The 23518-nt window shown below is 44.1% G+C and overlaps 1 protein-coding gene across 10 annotated transcripts in view; it reads right to left on the bottom strand.

Moving 5' to 3' along the window:
• TBC1D22A (TBC1 domain family member 22A) overlaps window positions 1-23518 on the bottom strand; it is a 413175-nt gene that overhangs the window by 226633 nt on the left and 163024 nt on the right. The window lies entirely within an intron of this gene.

Here is a 23518-nt window from a genome sequence, read left to right as displayed (position 1 = left end):
CAGATGACACTGAGCACAGCCCTCCCCTGCTCAGCCTGCTCCAGCCCCAGCAGCCTCGGCTCAGGCCTCAGGGCCCCCTGGAAGTCTCCGCACTCACTTGCCTGCCCTTGCGCACGGTGCTCACCACTCCCGTCACTACTGACCCGCTCAGTGAGGCCTTGCTGAGCCAGCATTAAAGACTGCAACACTTTCTTTTCCTTTCTCAGTTCTTTCTTCTTAGTGCTTCTTAGTGCTTCTTAGTGCTTGCCAATATCCAACTTAGTATTTCTCTCTCCCCACCAAAAGAATAGAAGTTCCCTGCATGCAGAGATACTTGTTCGGTAGATGGATGAAAGGATATAAATTTGCTAACAAGAGATCCATTCAGACGCTTCCATCTGAAGCCTCCATTTGCTCTATCACCAAACGAGTAGGAATAACTGCCAGCCATACCCCAGATCTACATGGAAACATTTAAAGCAGGCCATGCCCTCTTCAAGGCCCCACACAAACATTGTGGCAGGAGGCAGGGCTGGAGGGGAGCATCAGAGCAGAGATGGGGGACGGGGTCAGGCTCAGCTCCACCACAGATGGGGCCCTCGGAAAACCAACTTCTTTCTCTGCCATGGGTTTCCTTGAGAATGGGGAGGATGACTCAGGTGATCCCAAGGTTCCCTCTGGCACTCACAGCCTCTGACTCCCTGAACCACACGAGTGTGACCGGCTGTTGTCATGCTCATGGTGGTTCCAGGTATTCGGGTGGACCTCGGTGTTGCGTCTTCTTTGAGGGTCAGGTGTGAAGACAGGACTCAAAAATGGAAGAGAAGCAAAATGCGACACAGTCTCTTGAACAAAGACTCTTTTAGGAGCCCAAATTTGTGCTCCCTCATTGGGTCAGACTGTCATTTCTTCCCAACATCAGATGAAATGAGTGACCCTCACTCAGAAGTGGCGCTCCACTCCTGCTTCCCACAGGGCTTCTGCTCCTCAGCGAAAGGCAGACAGAACTCCCGTGCCTGGAAGCAGGCTGATCTGCCTGTGTGGCTCTCACCCCCGGCACATAGTGTTCAGTCTGCATAAGGTAAATGTGTGTGACGGGCCTCTCCGGTGATTTTCTGATTTTCTGATTTTCTGACTTCGGTAGCATGTTTCTGTTTGGCCGTGCTTACAAGATGAAATTGATTCTGTGGAGAAAGGCACGGTCTTTACCTGTCTCACGGGGCCTCTTAACAATAGGAGTAGGCTCCGTTTCAGCAACTATCATTTCTTTCTTCTTGAGAAATTGCAGCTTCTGCCCCACGGGGACAAAGACCAAAGAGGGAAGACAGCTTCTGCGCTGCATCAAAGATTTCCCAAACCAAGCTGAGCACAAACCATCGCCACAGAACACACAGAGACCAACTCCAGAGACTCAAAGCGTTATCGACCAACACACACCCGGAGTGAGAAACCCACCGTGGGGGGATGAGCAAAGCTCATGACTGCAACCAAGGTTTTGGGTGGAGGAGACTCTACCCCCATGGGCACCCAGCATGTGGGAAAATCTCAAAGGGCATTACCAAGAATGTAGGCTCTTGCCTACAAAGGCATGACCCTGTATAAAAATGACTCTTAAATGGTGAGCAGACAAGAGTTGGTGGGAAACTCTAATACTGTTTCTTTAACGAAGTCTTGCTCTGGCGTAGAACAAAGGGGAAAAAGGTCTGGATGCCATCTTACTTGTCAATTTAAGACTGAAAATGAAAATGAAAATCTTTCCTGCTTAAGGGGCTTTGATTTCTTGTTTTCTCTCTTTCACCTAAAATGTTTTATTTGAAGATATGCAGGTTTGTTTTTATTTGCTTTGTTTTGCAAATCTCTCTTGTTCGCCTCTAATACCCCAGCCCTCCGTCCTTGCCGCCCTCCAAAGGCATGTTTCTTAGACAACCCAACGTAGCTCAGAGCACCTCATTTATGCAAGTGTACAAAGAGCGTCCTTCTCTCATTCACAGCTGGCATTAAAAGGCGAGTTTATCAGGTGAGGGCAGGATTCTAAAAGCCCTGGCAATTTTTCTGAATCTCTCTTGATGAGAAAGAGCTAAACAAACAGGTCCCCAAAGTTAGCAACAGAATGGAAAGGTGGCCACAGAATCCTCAGAAAGAACAGGCAGACTACTGAACAGGTTGATATGGAGAGCCAGGCAGTCCTCATGATATCTCTGGCCAGGTTCCTTGGGCAGGCGTCTCTGCCCACCTCCCACTCCTGGCAACAGCGTGAGGGAGGAAGAGGGAGGGAGAAAGGGAGGGAGACAGGAGGGAGAGATCACACTTGCAAGGGCCAGAGGGAATGTATGAAAGAAACTAGGACGTGCAACACAGACGAACACAACACAGACAAGCGTGAGCAGCAGCCCATGGCTTCCACGAGGCCTTGAAATAGCGCAACGAAGATGGTGGTGGCCTGGAGGGGGCAGCTATAGACCTGCCTCTGTCCCACCAGCAGGTTCAGCAGGTTCTAGGCCCTTATTGCCCCACCTGTTAGATGACGGTGGAGGACTGAAGGGTCTCAAACGTCCAACCGTCCACCTGTAATGCGCAGGGCTAAGTCACTGAGCCCCATGTGGCCTGGGCCTTTTTAACTAAGAACAAATGGCTCTACTCGGATGACCCTGACTTCAACCACCCTTAGCCATTCGACTTCACACATCTGGGTCCAGACAGAGCGACTGAGAAGAACCCAAGAACCATGTCCAAACAACAAAACCCACAGAAAGTGGGTGATTTAGGGTCCATCAGCTGATACAGCAAATGTTTTCCCCATTCAAACTGGGGACCTATTAGCATTTCTTTCTACCGATTCACAGCACTCTTCAGAGAGGCAGCACACAGCTCTATCACCTCATCCACATAACGGTGTGGCCTGGGGAGGCTGGGCCTGGCAGTCTCTAAAGACCCCTCGGCCTCAAATCCTATGATGAAGACTTGCTCCTCCTGGAGAAGGCCACGGCTCAATATTCAGGCCACTGAAATTATACAACTGGACTGTACTACAAACATCCCAGAAAGAAGGAGCAGCTTAAATCTCTCCCTAAAACCTACTGGAGACATAATATGCCAACATACAAGTAGGAGGAGGTGTTATCAGGTTGCAAAGAAACCTCTAGAGGTTTGCTCAGAATGCACTTCCTAATGCAGTCAAGCACGCTGGTCTGAATACCAACCTAGAGGAAGGGGCCCCAGGCTCATTCCAGGTAGCACAGACTTGCTGCAACAGCAGCTGAGGAAGCTGTGAGTGAATGAATGAAACAGACTCACCTCAAAATGAAAACTGCCTGGGAAACTCAGTCATCAACAGGAGCCCAGTGCCCGCACAGCCGTGGGACTCACGCAAGCACCGTCCCAGAGGCCCTCCTTGTGCACCTACTCAGTGCTTCTGTGGATGAGGCAGTGAGGCGGCCACCTGTGCCCTTGGATCTTACAGCTCTATCTACTCTCCATCTGGCTGGCCGGCCTCAGGCTTCTACTTGCTTGTGAGCCCAGTGCCACCCTTTAGACAAGAAGAAGAGTCACTGAGGCTCACCAGCCTCCTGAAGGAACAAGGGGGAGCAGGGGGCACCAAGGCCTCTGCTCGTCAGGGGCACCTTTCTCCTGCAACCTCTTACAGCCTGGTGGGAGAAGCCTGTGTGTGCTGGCCAGCTCTATTCCACACAGCATCCTCTGTGCAGCCAAGGATGGGAACGTGGTTCAGTTCAGCCACACAGGCCCAAGCGGGTACTGTCACACTGGCTGGATGAGGCCAGCAGCTCCTACAGTGCACAAGCTTATGCTGGCCCGTCCGGAAGAGAAAACGAACCTACGTGGAGGAAGCTGGTAGCAACACTCCATTCCCTCCCTTTGGAAAGCTGTGTACACACACCTTTAAGGGAGAAACGATAAGAGCCAATACTGTGCAGAATCACAAGGCTCCTAAAACCTCTTCTCCCAACCAGAGTGAGAATTACACAGAATGTCACTGTTGTTTCAGCCGCTGATAAAAATTATTCTAAAGTACTTGGGGTCCCAGTTCTGCAGCATTGAGTAGAAAAGTAAGTTCTAAAGAAAAGGGTACAAAATACTAGTCAGCAGGATGAAGCTCACTGCCATTTATTTTGAGCTGTGGGCCGTGGATGAGTTATTTCCTTCTTTGTGCCTCGACCCGCCTCTACAGAAGGATCATACTGCCAAACCCAAGGAAGGCACGAGGCAGGTAATATTCCATCAGCAAAGTGTGTGCCCTGACAGAGGGTAACCAGGGGGAACCCTGCTCCTGTACAGGCCCACAGAGGAAAGGGCAGAAGGACTCGGAGGCTGGGAGACAAATGCAGACCCCAGGACACAGCCTTAACCCCCTGGGGCTTCTGATGTCAGCTAGTTGGTCACACCTTTCCCCATAACGAGAAATGCCGTCAGCACAGCTGCAGCCTGGGTTAGGATCCTGGCTCAGACCCTCAGTAGCTCTGAGACCTTGATCAAGTTATTCAATCTCTTGTAAAACAGGGGTGATAACAGCATCATCTTCATGAATTAGTAAGACATAATAACAAGGAAAGTTCTTTAAAAGCTTCGGAAACAACGTGCTAAATAAACGTCAGCTGCCGCCTCCACCACAACCATCAAACAGGCCTTCTAATTTTCATCACCTCTGTTTCTACAGCCCCCAGCAATAAGCGCTGAATGAATGAGTGAATGAATACAATAAATTGCCATGTATCCCTCCTGAAATTTAAACTGCCTAAGAGCAAAGATCATGGCACACAATCTGGCATTTCAAAAACCCACCAGTAGTTTTTCAAAAGTTTGTGGTACTGAACTGAAAATCCAAGGAGACCAGAAGATGAGGATTCCACTTTGACTTTTAAGAACTAAGGTCATGACCAAACTACAGATTTGGAAGTGGCTCAGTTGCTAAATGCATGAAGTTGCAAAGTTTGAAGTGGTTGCCTCTTATTTCCAGATTTTCCTTCAATCTCTCAGGCACAAGATGACAGAAATTGAGATAATCTATACATATTTAATTATCTATCTTAAAAGAAAAATCATCTACATGTTCAACTTTCAGCTTTTGTGAATTAAAAAATAAATCAAATTTTCACACTCATCTTTAAGGATTCTTTTTTCCTCTAACCAACAAAAAAGGCAAAAGAGTAATCACGATAAAATAAAAGTATCTTCATTGTATAAAATGTGAGACCAATTCCACTCAAGTTGTAATAGATCAAAGAGCATGGAATGAAAAGTTTTATTTTTTAAAAAATAGAGTACAGGCTGGGCACGGTGGCTCACGCCTATAATCCCAGCACTTTGGGAGGCCAAGGTGGGCAGATTACAAGGTCATGAGATCAAGACCATCCTGGCTAACACGGTGAAACCCCATCTCTACTAAAAATACAAGAAATTAGCCGGGCATGGTGGCGGGCGCCTGTAGTCCCAGCTACTTGGGAGGCTGAGGCAGGAGAATGGCGTGAACCTGGGAGGCGGAGATTGCAGTGAGCCAAGATTGCGCCACTGCACTCCAGCCTGGGAGATGGAGCGAGACTCCGTCTCAAAAAAAAAAAAGGAATGCATAGAATTTAATGCAAGTAAAATAGATTTAAAGTTTAAAAATTTTTAAGTGAATCCAATCAGTATCAAATGTAATTGCCGATGAAGAAAAAACAAAACAAAAATAAACACATTAGTAATCATCCAGGAAATACAAACAGAAACACAACAAGCTACCACTTTATACCCAGTAGGATGGCTAAAATAAAAACACAAACAATAGTAAGTGCTGACAGGTATGTGGAGAAACAGAACCCTCCTCCTTTGCTGATGGGATGGTAAATGGAGCAGGCACTTTGGAAAACAGTTCTTCAAAGGTAAAAGGTAAAATTCCCATATGAACCAGCAATTCCACTCCTAGGTATATCTCAAGAGAAATAAAATCATGCCCACATAAAAACTATACTAAATGCTTACAGCAGCACTGTTCATAATAGCCAGAAGTGCAAACAACCCAAATGTCCATCCATTAATGAATGGATAAACAAGACGTGGTCTATATGGAATATTATTCAGCCATAAAAAGGACCGGAGTACTGACGCGTGCTACAATACCGGCGAACCTCAAAAACATTATGGTCAATGAACGAAGCCAATCAAAAAAGGCCACATGCCGTAGGATGCTGTGAACATATAACATGAAATGTCAGAAAGGGCAAATCCATGAAGACAAAAAGCAGATCAGTGGTTACCAGGGGCTGAGGAAAGGAGGTCATGTGGCTGCTGGAGGGACCAGGGTTTCATCTTGAGATGAAATGTCTTGGAACAAGAGTGTGGCAATTGTTGCACAATTCTGTGAAGACACTAAAAACCATTGAATTATACGCATTAAATGGGAGACAGACAGATGGACCAGGCGGAATACACAAGCAGGAGATAGGAGGGGTTTATTCCCCTTTCCAGGCACAGTCCCCGATGCTCCAGTCCTGGCGGACCAGCAGCCCATGCCACTACTCTGTGCTTACAGCCTTCAAGGTTGAACGTTTAAAGCTTCACCAGCTAAAACACAAATTCTTTGTCTGCCTTGGGTTTTAAATTCTGTTCTTACAAAAGCAAACATATTGCAAAGGTCTATCATGTGCGGAAAAAACACAAGGTTGCTTTCTGCCCCCGGCTAGGACAGCTGGGCAGCCTCCAGTCCAACTCCACCACCTCCTGGCTTCTGAGTGGGAGAGGAGGCTCATTAATTACACCGAGATGGATGCCGCGGGGAGGCTGGGAGGAGAGCATAAGCCAAAAGTGAGGCGGGCAGCTCCCTTCGGAGGACATTTCTCTCTTCATAATTACATTAATTGCAATTAGCTCTCTCCTCCTTCATAATTCTTTTGCACTGACACCTGCGGAAGTCCTCTGGCTCCTGTTCAACGCCACTTTCCTGCTGCCACGGGTCCTCCAGCTCATTTCCCGTTTGGTCCCAGAAGCACAAAGCTGCTCCACCCTGCGGTCCTGGGTGACGCACCTCCTTGTGCAAGCATGATCTGCTTTCACCAACCGGCCCACACCTCATCTTCATACTGAAATTAATTTCTCTCCTAGTCAAGCCCTGAAATACAGATACTTCATCTTTTCCTCCTAATTCATTCACCCTTAAGGAAAAGTTTCATAAGTAATTAAATTGATTTTTCCTTTCTATTTGGGACACAGGTCTATTTAGAACAGCAAAGTAATAGCCTGATTTCTCAGCAAGGATCCCTCGGGGAGGCCTGGCGACGTGACTGCTACAGGAAGAGGCACTTCCTGAAGCCGGCTTGGAGGGGCCTCCGTGGACTGGTGGCCGAGCACACATCAGCCCTCTTCCTAATTGACATGTGCTGTATAAATTACACTCAGAAGGGATTCGCAGGCACTTTCTGGATCCGAAAAGCTCTTTAATATTAATGCGGTTTGAATCCTTCTTGAATACTATACAATTCTTATTACTGAAGTAAAAACTTCGACACGTGACGTTAGCGGCATAGCTAAGCAGCTGAAACGCTGTGACCAGAGTAGCCATGTCTAATTACCCACGGAAGTCACTGAAACTTCCCCAAAGAAACCAACAGGAGTGGTGAAGCTTGGGGCCTTGTGAAGTCATTAAGATAGCTTTATAAAGCTAAGCTTTTCACCCAAATACAGAACAGGATTTTTTCCTATTTACTGCTCAGAATGAAAAAGCACCTCAATACAAAGTTAAAACAAAAAAACCAAAGCTGGCTCCATCACTGATACCTAATATGAACCACATGCCGGGCAGCCTGCCTAGTCCTGTAAGACTGTGGACTGTGTGTATATATATGTATGCTGGTGCCCCCAGCCCCCATGCTATTCAAGGGTGGACTGTGTATTTATATACGTATGCTAGTGCCCCAGGCTCCGTGCTGTTCAAGGGTGGACTGTGTGTATATATATATATATGTATGTATGCTGGTGCCCCAGGCCCCATGCTGTTCAAGGGTGGACTGTGTGTGTGTATATATATATATTATATATATATAAAAAATAGATGTCATATATATAATATATATTATATATGACATATATATAATATAATATATATATGTGACATATGTATTATATATAAAATATATGTCATATGTATATTATATATAATATATATATTATATATATATATATGTATGTATGTATGCTGGTGCCCCAGCCTCCATGCTGTTCAAGGGTGGACTGTGTATGTGTGTATATATACATACATACATATATATATATATTCTAGTGCCTCAGTCCCCATGCTGTTCAAGGGTGGACCGTGTATATACATACACATGTGTGCTAGTGCCCCAGCCTCCATGCTGTTCAAGGGTGGACTGTGTATGTGTGTATATATACATACATACATATATATATATATTCTAGTGCCCCAGTCCCCATGCTGTTCAAGGGTGGACTGTATATATACATATATATGTGTGCTAGTGCCCCAGCCTCCATGCTGTTCAAGGGTGGACTGTGTGTGTGTGTGTATATACATACATATATATATATATATATTCTAGTGCCCCGGTCCCCATGCTGTTCAAGGGTGGACTGTGTATATACATATATATGTGTGCTAGTGCCCCAGCCTCCATGCTGTTCAAGGGTGGACTGTGTTTTTGCATGTGTGTGTGTGTGTATATACATATACATACATATATATATATATATATTCTAGTGCCCCGGTCCCCATGCTGTTCAAGGGTGGACTGTGTATATACATATATATGTGTGCTGGTGCCCCAACCTCCATGCTGTTCAAGGGTGGACTGTGTGTGTGTGTATACATACATACATATACATATATATTCTAGTGCCCCGGTCCCCATGCTGTTCAAGGGTAGACTGTGTATATACATATATATGTGTGCTAGTGCCCCAGCCTCCATGCTGTTCAAGGATGGACTGTGTGTGTGTGTATATATACATACATACATATATATATATATTCTAGTGCCCCAGTCCCCATGCTGTTCAAGGGCGGACTGTGTGTGTGTGTATATATACATACATACATACATATATATATATATATATATATATATATATATATATATATATATTCTAGTGCCCCAGTCCCCATGCTGTTCAAGGGTGGACTGTGTATATACATATATATGTGTGCTGGTGCCCCAACCTCCATGCTGTTCAAGGGTGGACTGTGTGTGTGTGTATACATACATACATATACATATATATTCTAGTGCCCCAGTCCCCATGCTGTTCAAGGGTGGACTGTGTATATACATATATATGTGTGCTGGTGCCCCAACCTCCATGCTGTTCAAGGGTGGACTGTGTGTGTGTGTATACATACATACATATATATATATATATATTCTAGTGCCCCAGTCCCCATGCTGTTCAAGGGTGGACTGTGTGTATATATATACACTCATGCACGTTGTTGTATTGTGCTTTGCTCTATTGTGCTTCACAGATCCTGCATTTTTTACAAACTGAAGGTCTGTAGTGACCCTCCGTCGAGCAAGTCCATCAGTGCCATTTTCCCAACAGCATGTACATGCTTTGTGTCTTTGTGTCAGCATTTTTTAGCAAGGAAGCATTTTAAATTATGGTATGTATGCTGCTGTTTGAAACATATATTGCACACTTAATAGATGACAGTATAGTACAAAACATAACTTTTATATGGACTGGGAAACCAAAAAATTTGTGTGACTTTCTCGCAGTACTCCCTTTCTTGCAGTTGTCTGGAACCAAATCTGTAATATTTCCAAAGTATGCCTGTATAGTGGATCTAAAATGGGCAATATCCCTTGAATGCAAACGACTGCTCATCAACTGTCATGACTGAGCCTGGGTCACATCTGTAAGCAGTGATGCCAGCTTTCCAATTCCTCTCTCATAGGTCCCCTCTTGTCACTGCTTTGGGTTCTTCTTGCACTGATGTTGTTGAAACGCAACAGTGATTCTAAATGTCAAATGCATCTCTAATCGGTTTTAGCTCCTCGTTACTTCTAGTCCTTTCTCCCATATTTTCATTGTCAAAACATAGTCTCTTTGATAATTTTGATGGCTTACAATTTTGTCGAAGACAGTCATCTTCTATGCTCCAAAATGGGTGAAGATTTTCCTTTTTAGATTTATGAACATCAATTACAATGACCAAGCCAATGGGTATTTTCATCTCTGCCTCTATTTCCTTCCAATTATCTCTTGATTGCTTTTAGCAATTATCCATTTACTAAGTGTACCAAGTTTGGTCCATAAACATCTTAAAAGATGAAAGAATACTGTCACTTATCTGTTTAACAAAAGGGGATGGTCCACATTCTTGTCATAAAATATTGTGTGATAAAGCCCATCCTTTTGAATGACTAATTGGATGAGAAACCATATTCCCTTCATATCCTTAGAATACTATTCACTCGTTGATGCTTGATTTTAAGAAAATTCATCTAAGCTATCTTCCACTAAAGGCGCACAGTCTGCGAATTCGCTGATATGATCAATTTCACCATCATCATTAGCATCTAGAGAGCTGCTCTCAATCTGTCTGCATTCATCTTCTGATTCATTTAATAATGGTGAAATGTCTTCCTCTGCCAATTTTCCTCTCATTGCTATTACAAGTGAAAAATAAAAAATTCTAAATTCTCTGTGCTTAATGAAAGCTAAAAGAAAAACAGACTTCAAAAATGGTGTCTCCAGATTGTTTTCACACCTTTTTGGAAGATAATGCAATCATATGGGTAACATAGTAAGAAAATTCAAGGATCATATAAAAGATATGGTTTATTCCACTATCACATGATTCTTGATGCCATCTCTTATTCTCCCATCCTATTATTTTAGTCCACTTCTACCATAGTGAGAAATAACTGGCCAGCTGTGGTGGCTCACGCCTGTAATCCCAGCATTTTGGGAGGCTGAGGCAGGGGGATCACCTCAGGTCAGGAGTTCGAGACCAGCCTGGCCAACATGGTGAAACCCCATCTCTACTAAAAATACAAAAATTAGCCAGGCATGGTGGCAGGTGCCTGTAATCCCAGCTACCCTGCAGGCTGAGGCAGGAGAATTGCTTGAACCCGGGAGGTGGAGGATGCAGTAAGCTGAGATTGTGCCACTGCACTCCAGCCTGGGCAACAGAGCAAGACTCCACCTCAAAAAAAAAAAAGAGAGAAATAACTGATTAATAATGATAAAATAATATCAAGAAAGAGAAAACAGCAAAATGTTTCCAGATAAAGATTTTTAAAAAATACCATTAAGATGTGATCATGCAGCCATGCACTGCTTAACAGGGACACATTCTGAGAAATGCATCACTCGTCTATTTCATCGTTAACGTCACAGAGTGCACTTACACACACCTAGAGCGAAGCCTACTGCACACCTAGGCTATATGGTATAGCCTGTTGCTCCTGGGCCACAAACCTGTGCAGCGTGTTACTGTAGTGAATACTGCGGGCAAATGAACACAAAGGTCAGTTTTTGTGTATCTAAACATATCTAAACACAGAAAAGGTACACTACAGATAAAGTAGTGAAGACAAAAAACTGTACACCTGTCTAAGGCATTTACCATGAGTGGAGCCCGCAGGACTGGAAGTTGCTCTGGGTGAGTCAGTGAGTGAGTGCTGAGTGGCTGGGAGGCCTGGGACATTACAGTGCACAGCTGGAGACTTCACGAGCACTGTGCACTTAGGCCACACGACATTTATTATTATTAATTTCCTTCATCAGTAATAAATGAACTTTAGTTAATGTATCTTTTTTACTTTATTAACTTTTTAACTTGACTTTTTTATAATAATACTTAGTTTAAAACTCAGATACATTGTACAGCTGTACCAAAATTATTTTTTCTTCATTTTCTTATTCTATAAGCTTTTTTCTGTCTTTAATTTCTTTTTTTACTTTTTCAACTTTTTTGTTAAATGCTAAGATACAAACACACACATTAGCCTAGGCCTACACAGGGTCAGGATCATTCATATCACAGGATCATCAATATCACATTAATTCCACCTCCACACCTTGTCCCACTGGACGGTCTTCAGGGACAACAGCACACAGGGAGCTATCGTCTCCTCTGGTAACTATGCCTTCTTCTGGACACCTCCTGAAAGACCAGCCTGAGGCTGTTTTACAGTTAACTTTTTTTTTAATAACTTTTTTTTTAGAAGTATTGCATTCTAAAATAACGATTATAGTATACTAAGCACTTAAACCAGTAACACAGTCATGTACTATCATGATCAAGTATTATGAACTGCATTTCTTACAGACCGGCAGTGCAGTAGGTTTGTTGACACCAGCATCAGCACAAACACATGGTTAATGCATGCTGCTAAGACATTACAATGGCCACGATGTCACCAGGCGAGAGGAATTCTCCAGCTCGCACACAGTTCTGTGGTATACGCCATCCAGTGTTGACAAAAACGTCATTATGTGGCGCAGAACTGTATATCCTGGATTCCCCACAGATGCGGTGGGTCCATGTGGTAACTGCAGGCTAGAATGCATTTTCTTCTATTTTTAAAAAATAAGATTTTCTCCTTGTTCTTTGAAGAACAGGATAAAAATCACAAAACATCAATCCTTATAAAAGAGTTTGAAATGTTCAAACATCCTAAAATGGACACGAGATTATGCCTTTCTTCAAAACAAAAGCAAAGCGCAGAGCATACCTGTGCCGGAATGCAAACCCCTGCGGCCCTCCTCAGGAGACCACAGAAGAACCCTATCTGTCACTGCCCCCCACAAAAAAGCCAAACATGATAACTGTCAGCTGAAAATATTAATCTCAAGAACAGCTGTATGCTTAGAGATTTTGAAACAATTTTCAGTCCCCAAGACTAGTCTCATTTGTTTATTTTTGTGAGTTTGCTTTTTGGTGAGTAGTTTTGTTTTTACTTTGAGTTAAAAAACTTTAAAACTGCTGCAGACTAGGTCAGTGTGGCTTATGAAGAGCAGGGTAAATACTGCTCCTTGCCAGCCTGGTAAATACTCAAGAATAACTTTCTGCTCTACTGGGCTGTGTGTCCTCGCAGAGTGAGGCTCCCGTTCACACCTGATTCTTTTGTTCAGGGCTCCATTGCAGAGCCTGAGCGGTTAACTGACAGCCCTTGTCCAGAATCCAACAGAAAGATCCATAATTACCATGAGCCTGTCTCACGCTCCGCTTGTCAGGCTGTCCGCCAAAATTGTTTGGTAATGGAGATCATCAAAGGAGGATGGGAATGCCGGCCCTGGCCCCAGGCCCCAGCAGGCACAGTTCATTAAAGAGATGTGCTATGTACTGTTTGGGGCACTGCCTGTATATTCTGAGTAGCTTCTGGAGGAATCCTGAAAGCTCCCCAGCAGGGAGGCTGTGCGGGGAGCCACGAGGGCGTGCAGAACCGCGAGGAGCCTGGCCCCAGGACGAGGGCGTGCAGAACCGCGAGGAGCCTGGCCCCAGGACGAGGGCATGCAGAACCGCGAGGAGCCTGGCCCCAGGAGGACCCACCACACTGAGGCTCCCAGGCCTCACCCAATCACAGCACAAAGGCAACAAGTCCCTACAGCCATCACAGGTGAGGGGACAACTCAAGGAAAGAACCATGAGTGTCAAGGTGACCAGCACATGCCCGGCACCCTCTGGCACCTAATAAATTCTCCACTAAGGTGGAACAGTGCTGAGGACGAGGCACTCAGAGCCTGGCATTAACTCAAAAGCTGATGAGGACAGAATAATCCAATGCTGACAGTGATCAAGTGACAGCAAACAGTTGCATAAGCACAGCGCTTCAGAGTTCAGAGGAGGGGCCAGGAGACAGCGCGACAGCAAACGCTACAGAGACATGGGTTCAGAGTTCAGAGGAGGGCCCAGGAGACAGCGCGACAGCAAAGGCTACAGAGACACCAGCATCTTTGAGGAAGAGAATGGGATAGAAGGACAGGGAGGAAGTCTAACTGGTTCCAGCCCACAGACGGCCCATAGCACAGCAGCAGAGCCGCCTGGGGAAGTGACCGCTGCAAGACTCCTAGACTCGGAAAGGAGGGGGGCGAGACGGAATCACAGGGAGAAATGTCACCCAAACTTCGAGCTTTGAATCCATTTAATGGCTGGTCATTTTCCAGGAACTTTCTGAAGCTTCATGGTTTCTATCTGTATTTTCAAACTGCCCATACGGCCCTTGTGACAGGGGCTGCGGGGGAGTGGGGGTGCATCTGAATTCACCGTGCGAACTCAGTAACCCAGAGGCAACTTCAGGATTATAATTTTTTTGACTCACTTTTTAACAAGAATTCCCATTTTTTCTCATGTACTCCAGGATTTCACTTAGAGTCCTGAATGTTCAAGCAAAGTTTCTAATTTGCTGAAATACAGGGGCTTCGTCCCAGCCCTCTGAATGTGAGCTACAGGAGAGAAGATGCTAATGTTGGACTCTGCTTGGCTGGCATCAGAGGTAATATTACTTGTACCTTCTTAAGGCCACTTCTGAAACCTACTGATGCCTTCATTGCTGGGGGGGTCATATCAGTGACCAGCTGTGCCTGACACACAGATGACTCACCCTGAAAACCTTCATGATCAGACACTCGGAGGAAGCCCAGCACACCCAGGCCCCTATTGAACAGAAAATCAAGTTAACTGAAACCACCAAACCTCTAACCATGATATCAAACAGCTTTCTAAAGGAGACTCACCTCCCCTCCCCACCCTCTCCCTTCACCAGGCGTGCTGGCCTTGTGAAAACGCTGTGGCCACCACACGGTGATGGCCCCCGAGCCCAGGGAGGGCCCCTGGACAGGCGAAGGGTGAGCAGACCATATTTCACATGAGCTGCTCCCTCTCCAGCAGCGTAACACCAACACCCCAGGCAACGCTGAGCGGGGGCGGCACGCATTGCCCTGCACTGAACCAGAGAGGAGACAGACTTAGAGCAGATCCTTCCTGGAAGTAGTTGACGTGTCCCCGGGCTAGAGCATGGACACGCCTCACCCTCAGGACTCCATCACTACTGCCAAGGGACTGCAATGGCAGAGTCCTTGCCCTCTTATGAAGTGAGTCCTAAAAAAGAAGAGTCTTCCCCAAGAGTAGTATAGACGATTTGGGGGATGGTGGGAGACTCCTGCTCTCTCTGGCAAGTGAAAGGAGCTGCAATTTGCTGACAGCCAACTGCACAGTGGAGTCTTTAACTTTCCTAACAACCTTCCAAGATACTCACTCCTCCCACTGGCCCGAGTTTACGGCACTGAGAAAGGGTGCGTGCCCACGCGTACCACACACCCCAGAGCACCAAGGCTGAGACTGTAACCGAGGTTTCCAGGACTCCGAAGCCCAGTGCCTTCTGCTACGCACTTGAGTGTCTCCACTTTTGATAAACACATAACTCTCATGTCCTTTTTCCCTGGCACTTAAAATTTCAAGGTAAAGTAGATTCCTTAGTTATCTGCAAAGAGAAAATTTAATTTTGATCATGAAAACTACATATCCTTACTTGGATCATGAGAAATAAAAAGTCTGCAAACTCACCCATTCACTGGGTCAAAAAGCCTTGCCTTTGCCATTTTGTTTTTCCTTTCGAGAAGATAAAGATGGCAAGAAAAACAAATAGAAAAAAGAAAATATTAAAAGGCACATATCAAATATAAACTCCCACACACCGCAAAGTGGGAGTCCAGCTTTCTCGAGTGTGAAAAGGCTAAACGCTGGAGACCACCTGGCCACACAGCCTCAACTCAGCCTGGCTCATCCCCACACCCCTGTCCCCACCTCTGCTTCCTCTCACACTAAAGCTGTGTTTCCCAAGACCAGAGAACCAAGCCACGTGTGGCTACTTAATTTGAAATAAATGAAAATGAAACAGAACTGAACCTTCAGTGGTGCTGGTCACATTTCCCGTGCTCAGGGGCCATGTGGCTGCAGTCAACACCCGCCCCGGGCAGTGCAGAGAGAGAACACACGCATCTGAGTGCAGAGGCTGCCGGCCAGTGCCACCCTGGCACAGGGGGCCAAAACCCCGCCAGTGGTCTCTCCCTGTCTCTGTCCTCAGAATTAAATAGCATCCCTGCATGGAAGAGGCCAGAGAGGGCAGAGACTCAGGAGAGGAAGAAGAACTTCCTCTCACCCCATCAGAGACTGCCTCGTTTCCCTACCACTGGGTTGGCCAAGAGAAAGCCCTGTCCAAGAGCAGAACTTTCACACACCTCAATTCCTTTCCATGGCTTCGAGTAATTCCAAGCCATGCTGAAAATCCTGGACCTGGAGAAACCTCTCCTTCTACTGAGGATCGGAAAACACTGCTTACCTAATGGGAAGGCCCACCTGAGGCCCAGGACCTGCACCTCACCTTGACTGTCCTCTGCCCTCTGCTCAGAGCACACGCTGTGGTTGTGATCATGATTAACTTTTGTTTATTTGGAGAAAGTGGTCCTGAGAAGAATGCCACCTGCTAGAACTGCTGATGGATCCTAACAGCTCAAAGATAGGAATGGAAGGCAGATGGGTGCTAGGCAGAAAATGTAAAATTTCCAGAGGGAGGAAATGCAAGTAGCAGAAGACAATGGCAGCCAGCAAGCTACCTGCTCCCAGCACTTCCTCCCAAATGATGCCAAAAAGCAAGGAGGAGGCCGGGCACGGTGGCTCACGCCTGTCATCCCAGCACTTTGGGAGGCCAAGGCAGGCGGATCACAAGGTCAGGAGTTCAAGACCAGCCTGACCAACATGGTGAAACCTCATCTCTACTAAAAATACAAAAATTAGCCAGGCGTGGTGGCAGGTGCCTGTAATCCCAGCTAATCAGGAGGCTGAGGCAGGAGAATTGCTTGAACCCGGGAGGCAGAGGTTGCAGTGAGCCAAGATCACACCACTTCACTTCAGCCTGAACAACAGAGCGAGACTCCATCTCAAAAAAAAAAAAAAAAAAAAAAAAGGCAAGAAGGACAACGCACACTGCACTAAACCCTATCCTCAGAGAATGCCACACTGCCAGTGGGAAGGAGTCATCTCCACCGCGATCGCCCCTTGCCACCCACCCAAGGCTCCATGATGGGTGGAAAACCATGGGGAGGAGAAGAGACGGGGAGGGGGCCATGGGAAATGAAGTAAACTTCCTACTTCCTTTTATGAGGCAAGCATAACATTTATTCCTAAACCTGAGGAAAACGGTACTCCACCAAAAAACCCTACACACCACTGTCACTCGTGGATACAAATGCAAAAGCTGAAGGACAAATATTGCAAATATATGACCAAGAAAAAATCAACACCACACCTGAATTCTCAACAGGTCTTTCTCTGGCCTTTACTCTTTGAGGTGACAAGCTGGTGGAGAAACCATGAGTTCTGGGGCCGGGAGAGCGGTCACAGCACGGCCTTGATGGGCAACCTGGGGGAGTCACAACAGTAATGTATGGCGGTGTCGCCAGAGGGCATTTAAGAATTCCAGGTGATCATGTAATGACCTGCTTAGCGCAGTGTCTGACACGGTGAACCCGCTTCTAGTCACCGTCGTCTTCACTGACAGAGTCTTGCTCTGACTAGCACAGGACTTACACTTTCTATAAACGCACAAATGGTGGCATGCATGAGCCAGGAAAGAAACCGCGTAACATCAGAATAAGGCATTCCTCGACAATGAATCAATCTGTGAGCTGAGATTTATTTTTCCCAGGTTGTGACACTGAATTGGAAATACAAAGAAAACAACAGATCACAGAATATACCACAAGGATCTCCTAACTAAATGCCATTAAGCTTTTAAAGTCCATTAACATTTCTAGGAACAAAATAAAAATTATGCATAACATGCAACAGCAGCCAGGAATGGAGAAAACTACACGAAAAATGAAGGTCCGTCAGATCAGTCTTGACCATGCTCCTCAGTATGGCTTTAAAGGGATTAAGAATCAGACCCAGGAAAGAGAGTCCATGAAATTTCTGAAACTTTAAGTGACATGTGGGGCCAGGCGTCTGTCTGGGGAGAAGAGGATCCACAGTCTTCAGGACATTCCCAAAGGTGCCGCCTCCCAACCACAAGAACTCCTAACACAAAGCAGGCACCCTCTGCTGGCTGTAGCCAACTTGGGTGAGTTTAGTCTTAAGAGTTTTCAAAGGTGCTGGTTTGAATTACTCAAGTTCCTGGATATTAAATTATGTGGCATTTATATTAGGAGGGCAAAAAGTGGGAGGATACCTCTTATGTATTTGTTGGTTTATTTCCTCTTAGAGCCAGAACCACTTCAACAATGACTGTAATTTTAAAACTGGAAATGAAGAGAAACTCATTTTTTAAAAAAGAAAATGAATTGGGAAAAACATGAAACTGCATTTGAGTGGAACAGAAATAGAACTTGTTCTCTGAAGGAAAAGGTCCAAATTAACAAGGATAAAAATCCCAACATCTCAGCCTTGAGGACCAGATTCAAATGAATAAGAACTCTGGCTATGTATCATTAAGAAAAGCCAGATAATGGAGAAAGGAATCCTTTGATTTCACTATCAGCTGCAAGCATAAAAACCACATGACCAAGTAATTCCACGGCGGGCTCTGAGACAGCGACTTCCAAAGCTGCCTGCGGTCCAGAGGTAGAACAGGAGGGACTAGAACTCTGGAACTGAAACGGTGGGGCCTTACAAGCCACTTAACCTCTCTAATATCCCTTCTTCTAAACTAAGAGCAGCAGTGTCTACCTTACAAGGCTGCTGTAAGAATTAGGGAGATATACGGTAAAGTTAATCAAACTGTAAATTTAGCTTAGGTGAATTTGTGTAAGGTAGAAAGGCAGGAAGGAAGGAGACCCCCTTATTTATCCCCATAATCCCACATCATTTAAACTACATACTGGCTTTGGCTCCAAATAAATGGAAGCCAGGATTTAAAATCAAGGAAAGGCTGGGCGCAGTGGCTCACACCTGTAATCCCAGCACTTTGGGAGGCCGAGGCAGGTGGATCACGAGGTCAGGAGATTGAGACCATCCTGGCTAACATGGTGAAACCCCATCTCTACTAAAAATACAAAAAAAAAAAAAAAATTAGCCAGGCATGGTGGTGGGCGCCCATAGTCCCAGCTACTCGGGAGGCTGAGGCAGAAGAATGGCATGAACCTGGGAGGTGGAGCTTGCAGTGAGCCAAGATCGCGCCATTGCACTCCAGCCTGGGTGACAGAGCGAGACTCCGTCTAAATAAGTAAATAAATAAATGCAAGGAAAAAAAACAGGTTAATTCTTGGATGTTGAGTATCAGAGTTCCCAAGTCCTACTGACTTCAGGGACTATGAGGGTAATTTTGACTCCCCACAATTTCACTTTAAAACCTAACCCAACCTATCCACCACCACACACATATAACACTTGGCCTGGAGTGAAAACTCAATAAATGTCAGGTACTATAATACAATATACAAAATGCTTCACCAAAACCAGTGTATTGGTAACACAGGAGCAGACTGCAGGCCAGCGTGGTCTGATGGGGGAGACAGTGAGAAGGAGCCAGGAATCAAGAAAACGGAAAGCAAGGTCCCAAAGACAGGCTCAAGGCCAAAGAAAGGGCTGACTTTCTGCTTGGGGAGCTTATGATGATATACAGGTTCCACATCATTGTTTACAAGGAATGCTAACATCGTCCTCTGCATAAAGTACATCAGGGACTTGCAAGATGCTGACTCAGGCACTGCATTTCCATAAAATGGCCCAAACTGAGCTCTCTACTGCTGCCTCCCAAAGGGGTCCACACACCCAGAGGGGCTGAGGAGCAGAGTTCTGTGTGGAAAGTTCCCAGCACACCAGGTCCAGGGGACCGTTGGCCACATGCTTGCTTCTCCCACACTAGCACACTCTAAGCACAAGGCCTGCAGTCCACGGGTTCCAATCCAATTGTTCAATTGTTTTACCACACATGTGCATGCATGCACACACATGCATGCACACACACACACGCACGCACACACACACACCCTTGTCTTTGCTGATTTTCTAATCAGGCCAGTTGAATAAGGTACCTTGAGGTTGAAAACTCACATGTCAGTACTGGAGAGTGTATTAATTGCTCCTGGCTCCTCAATTCACTGAGTCACTTAGCATCTTTGAGCTCGTGCCCATGTGGAAGCAGCCTTGCGTGTGAATACTAAAGCATCTATCCATGAATGAAGTACATCTGGAAGCACACAGACACAGATGTTTGTCCTGTCAAGCCAATCAAAGACCTATTAATAATTAAGGTAAAGAAAATACCAAAGATAGAGTAAGACGGCACTCTCTCACATGGTGGTGAGAAGATACGTATTCATTTCTTTCTGGAAAACAACCTAGCAAATGTTATCCAGACCTAAAAACACTCACAGCCATTGATTCAGTGACGCCTCTTCTAAGAACGCATCACAAGACTAACCTAAAACACAATCAAGGATTTGTTTATGGAGCACCACGTGCATTATCAACAGTGAAAAAGCAGAAACCACACAATGTTTGTCGATAGGAAGCTGCCAATTACATCTCCTTACAACGGGATAATGAGCTTCCACTTTCTTTTTTAACCTGTTTAACTGAGATATAATTCACATACCACATAATTAAATTATTTACAGTGGTTTTTCATATATTCACTAAGTTGGGTAACCACCACTACAATCTAATTTTACAACATTTTGCCTCCCCCCAGAAGAAACTCTGTACCCATTAACAGTCAATCCCCCGGCCCCCACTTTCTAATTTCTCCACATCCTTGCCAACATTTGTAACTGTTAATTTGTTATTGTTCATCTTTTTGATAGTAGCCATCCTTGTGGGTGTGAAGTGGTATCACACTGTGGCTTCTGATTTGTATTCCCTAATGATTAATGATGTTGGCCGCCTTTTATTTATTGCTCATTTGTATATTTTCTCTGGAGAAATATCTATTCAAACACTTTGCCCATTTTAAAATTAGGTTTGTCTTAATACTGAGTTGTACGAGTTCTTTGTATATACTAGATATGAGTCTCTTTTCAGATATATGATTTGCAAACATCTTCTCCCATTCTGGGGAATGTTTTTTCATGTTCTTGAGAGTATTATTTGTAACACAAAAGTTTTCATTTTGATGAAATCCAATTTATCTATCCTTTGTCCCTTTTGCTTTTGGTGTCATATCTCAGAAACCATGGCCTAACCCAAGGTCATGAAGATTTCCTCATGTTTTCCTTTAAGAGTTTTATGATTTCAGCTCTTACATTTAGGTCATGATTCACTTTTTTGTGTGTGTCTACAGAGAGGCAGGAGTGGAACTTCATCTTTTTGCATTTCAATGTCTAATAACCGTCCCAGGACTACTGGTTGGAAAACATAAATTTCCTCATTGAATTCTCTTGGCATTTTTGTCAGAAATCAATTGACCATAAATATGAAGGTTTATCTTTGGCCTCTCAATTCTACTCCACTGATCTACATGTCTATCCATATGGCAGCATCACAGTCTTGATTAATGTAGCTTTGTAATAAATTCTGATACCAGAATGCGTGAGTCCTAATCTTTGTTTTTTTTTTTTTTCAAGACTGTTATGGCTATTCCGGGTTCTTTTAATTCCCAAATGAATTTTAAGATAAACTCGACAATTTCTGCTAAGAAGCCATTTAGGATTTTGATAGGGACTGCACTGAATCTTTACATCAATTTGAGGAAGAATGCCACCTTAACAATATTAAGGTTTCCAATCCATAAACATGGGATGCCTTTCCATTTATTTAGATCCTCTTTAATTTATTTCAACAATATTTTGTAGTTTTCAGAGTGCGACTGTTGCACCTCTCTTGCTAAATTTATGTCTAAGTATCTTATTCATTCTGATGTAAGTGGATTTTCCTAGTTCCATTTTTAAATATTTCATTGCAAGTGCATGAAAATGTAACCGATTTTTTAATCTTGATCTTGCATCCTACAAACCTGAATTGGTTTATAAGCTTTCATAGTTTTCTAGTGGATTCCTTGGGGATTTTCTACATACAAGATCCTGTCATCTACAAATAGAGGTAGTTTTATTTTTTTCCATTCTGGATGACTTTTGTTTCATTTTTGGGCTTAACTGCCTTAGCTAGAACCAATACTAAAATAGAAGTGGAGAAAGTAGATATCCATATCTTACTCCTGATCTTAGGGGAGAAACTTTGTCTTTTAAACTAAGCATGATGTTAGTCACAGAATTTTCATGGAAGCCTTTATTAGAGAGGAAGTTCTCTTCTATTCCTAGTTTGTTCAATGTTTTTCTCATAAAAGGGTGTTGGATTTTGTCAAATGCTTTCTCCATATCAGCTGAGATGATCATGTAGTTTTTGTCCTTTATTCTGTTAATACAGTGTATTACACGGATTGACTTTCAAATGTTGAACCATCCCAGCATTCCTGAAATAAATTCCACTTGTAATAATGCCTAATCCTTTCAATACGTTGCTGGATTTAGTTTGTTAGGACTTTGCTGAGGATTTTTAAGTCCACTGTGATAAGGAATATTGTTCTGTAATTTTCTTTCCTTGTTATGTCTTCATCTCACTTTGGTCTCAGAGTAATATCGGCCACATAGAATGAGGTGAAAAGTGCTCCCTCCTCTTCTATTTTTTGAAAGAGCCTATGAAGAAAGAGTGTTAATTCTTTGTTAAACCTTTGATAAAATTCACAAGCGAAGTCATCCAGTCCTACGATTTTCTTTGTGGGGATTTTTGAAATTATTGTTTCAATAATTAATACTAATTAATAACAAGTTAACATTATTTAAATTATTGATGAAAATTAGTTCATTGTTAATTTTAAATTGTTAATAATTAATTCAGTCTCAAAGAGAGACTTATTTTATGGAATTGGCTCACATAATTGTAGGGATTGGCAAGTCTGAAATATGTAGGGTAGGCTAGCAGGCTAGGAACTCGGTCAGGATTTCCCGTGAGGCAGTCTTGAGAAGAATTCCTACTTCTTCAAGAAACTTCACTCTTCAAGCTCATGGCCTTCACCTGATTAGATTAGGAGGCCCACCTACATTGTGGAGGGTAACCTGCTTTACTCAAAGTCCACCGATTTAAATGTTAATCACATCTAAAATACATCTACACTGCAGCTACAAATAGACTGGAGTTGGACCAAACAACAGGGCACCACAGCCCAGCCAAGTCAGCACAAAATTAACCATCATAGTCAATTTTGGCAATTTGTGTGTTTCTAGGAGTTTCTCTGTTTCATATACACTGCCTGGTTTGTAGAGTTGTTCATAGTATTACTTTACTGCTGTGTATTTCTAAAATTTCTCATGAATTTAGTAACTTGAGTTTTCTCTCTCTCTCTGGTCAGTCTAGCTACAAGTCTGTTTCACTTATTTCTGTTCTAGTCTTCATTATTTTCTCCCTTCTGTTTGTTTTGGCTTTATTTTACCCTTCTTTTTCTAAGTTTCGGAAAGTGGAAAGTTAATGATTTGAGGTCTTTTTTAATATAGTCCGTTACAGCTATAAATTTCTCTTGGATCACTGCTTTAACTGCATCTTGTAAGTGCTGATATATTGTGTTTTCATTTTCTTCATCTCACAGCAATTTCT

The sequence above is a fragment of the Pan troglodytes genome, chromosome 23 (assembly GCF_028858775.2).
Source record: "Pan troglodytes isolate AG18354 chromosome 23, NHGRI_mPanTro3-v2.0_pri, whole genome shotgun sequence".
NCBI lineage: Eukaryota > Metazoa > Chordata > Mammalia > Primates > Hominidae > Pan > Pan troglodytes.
This window is presented reverse-complemented; position numbering and strand designations above follow the sequence as displayed.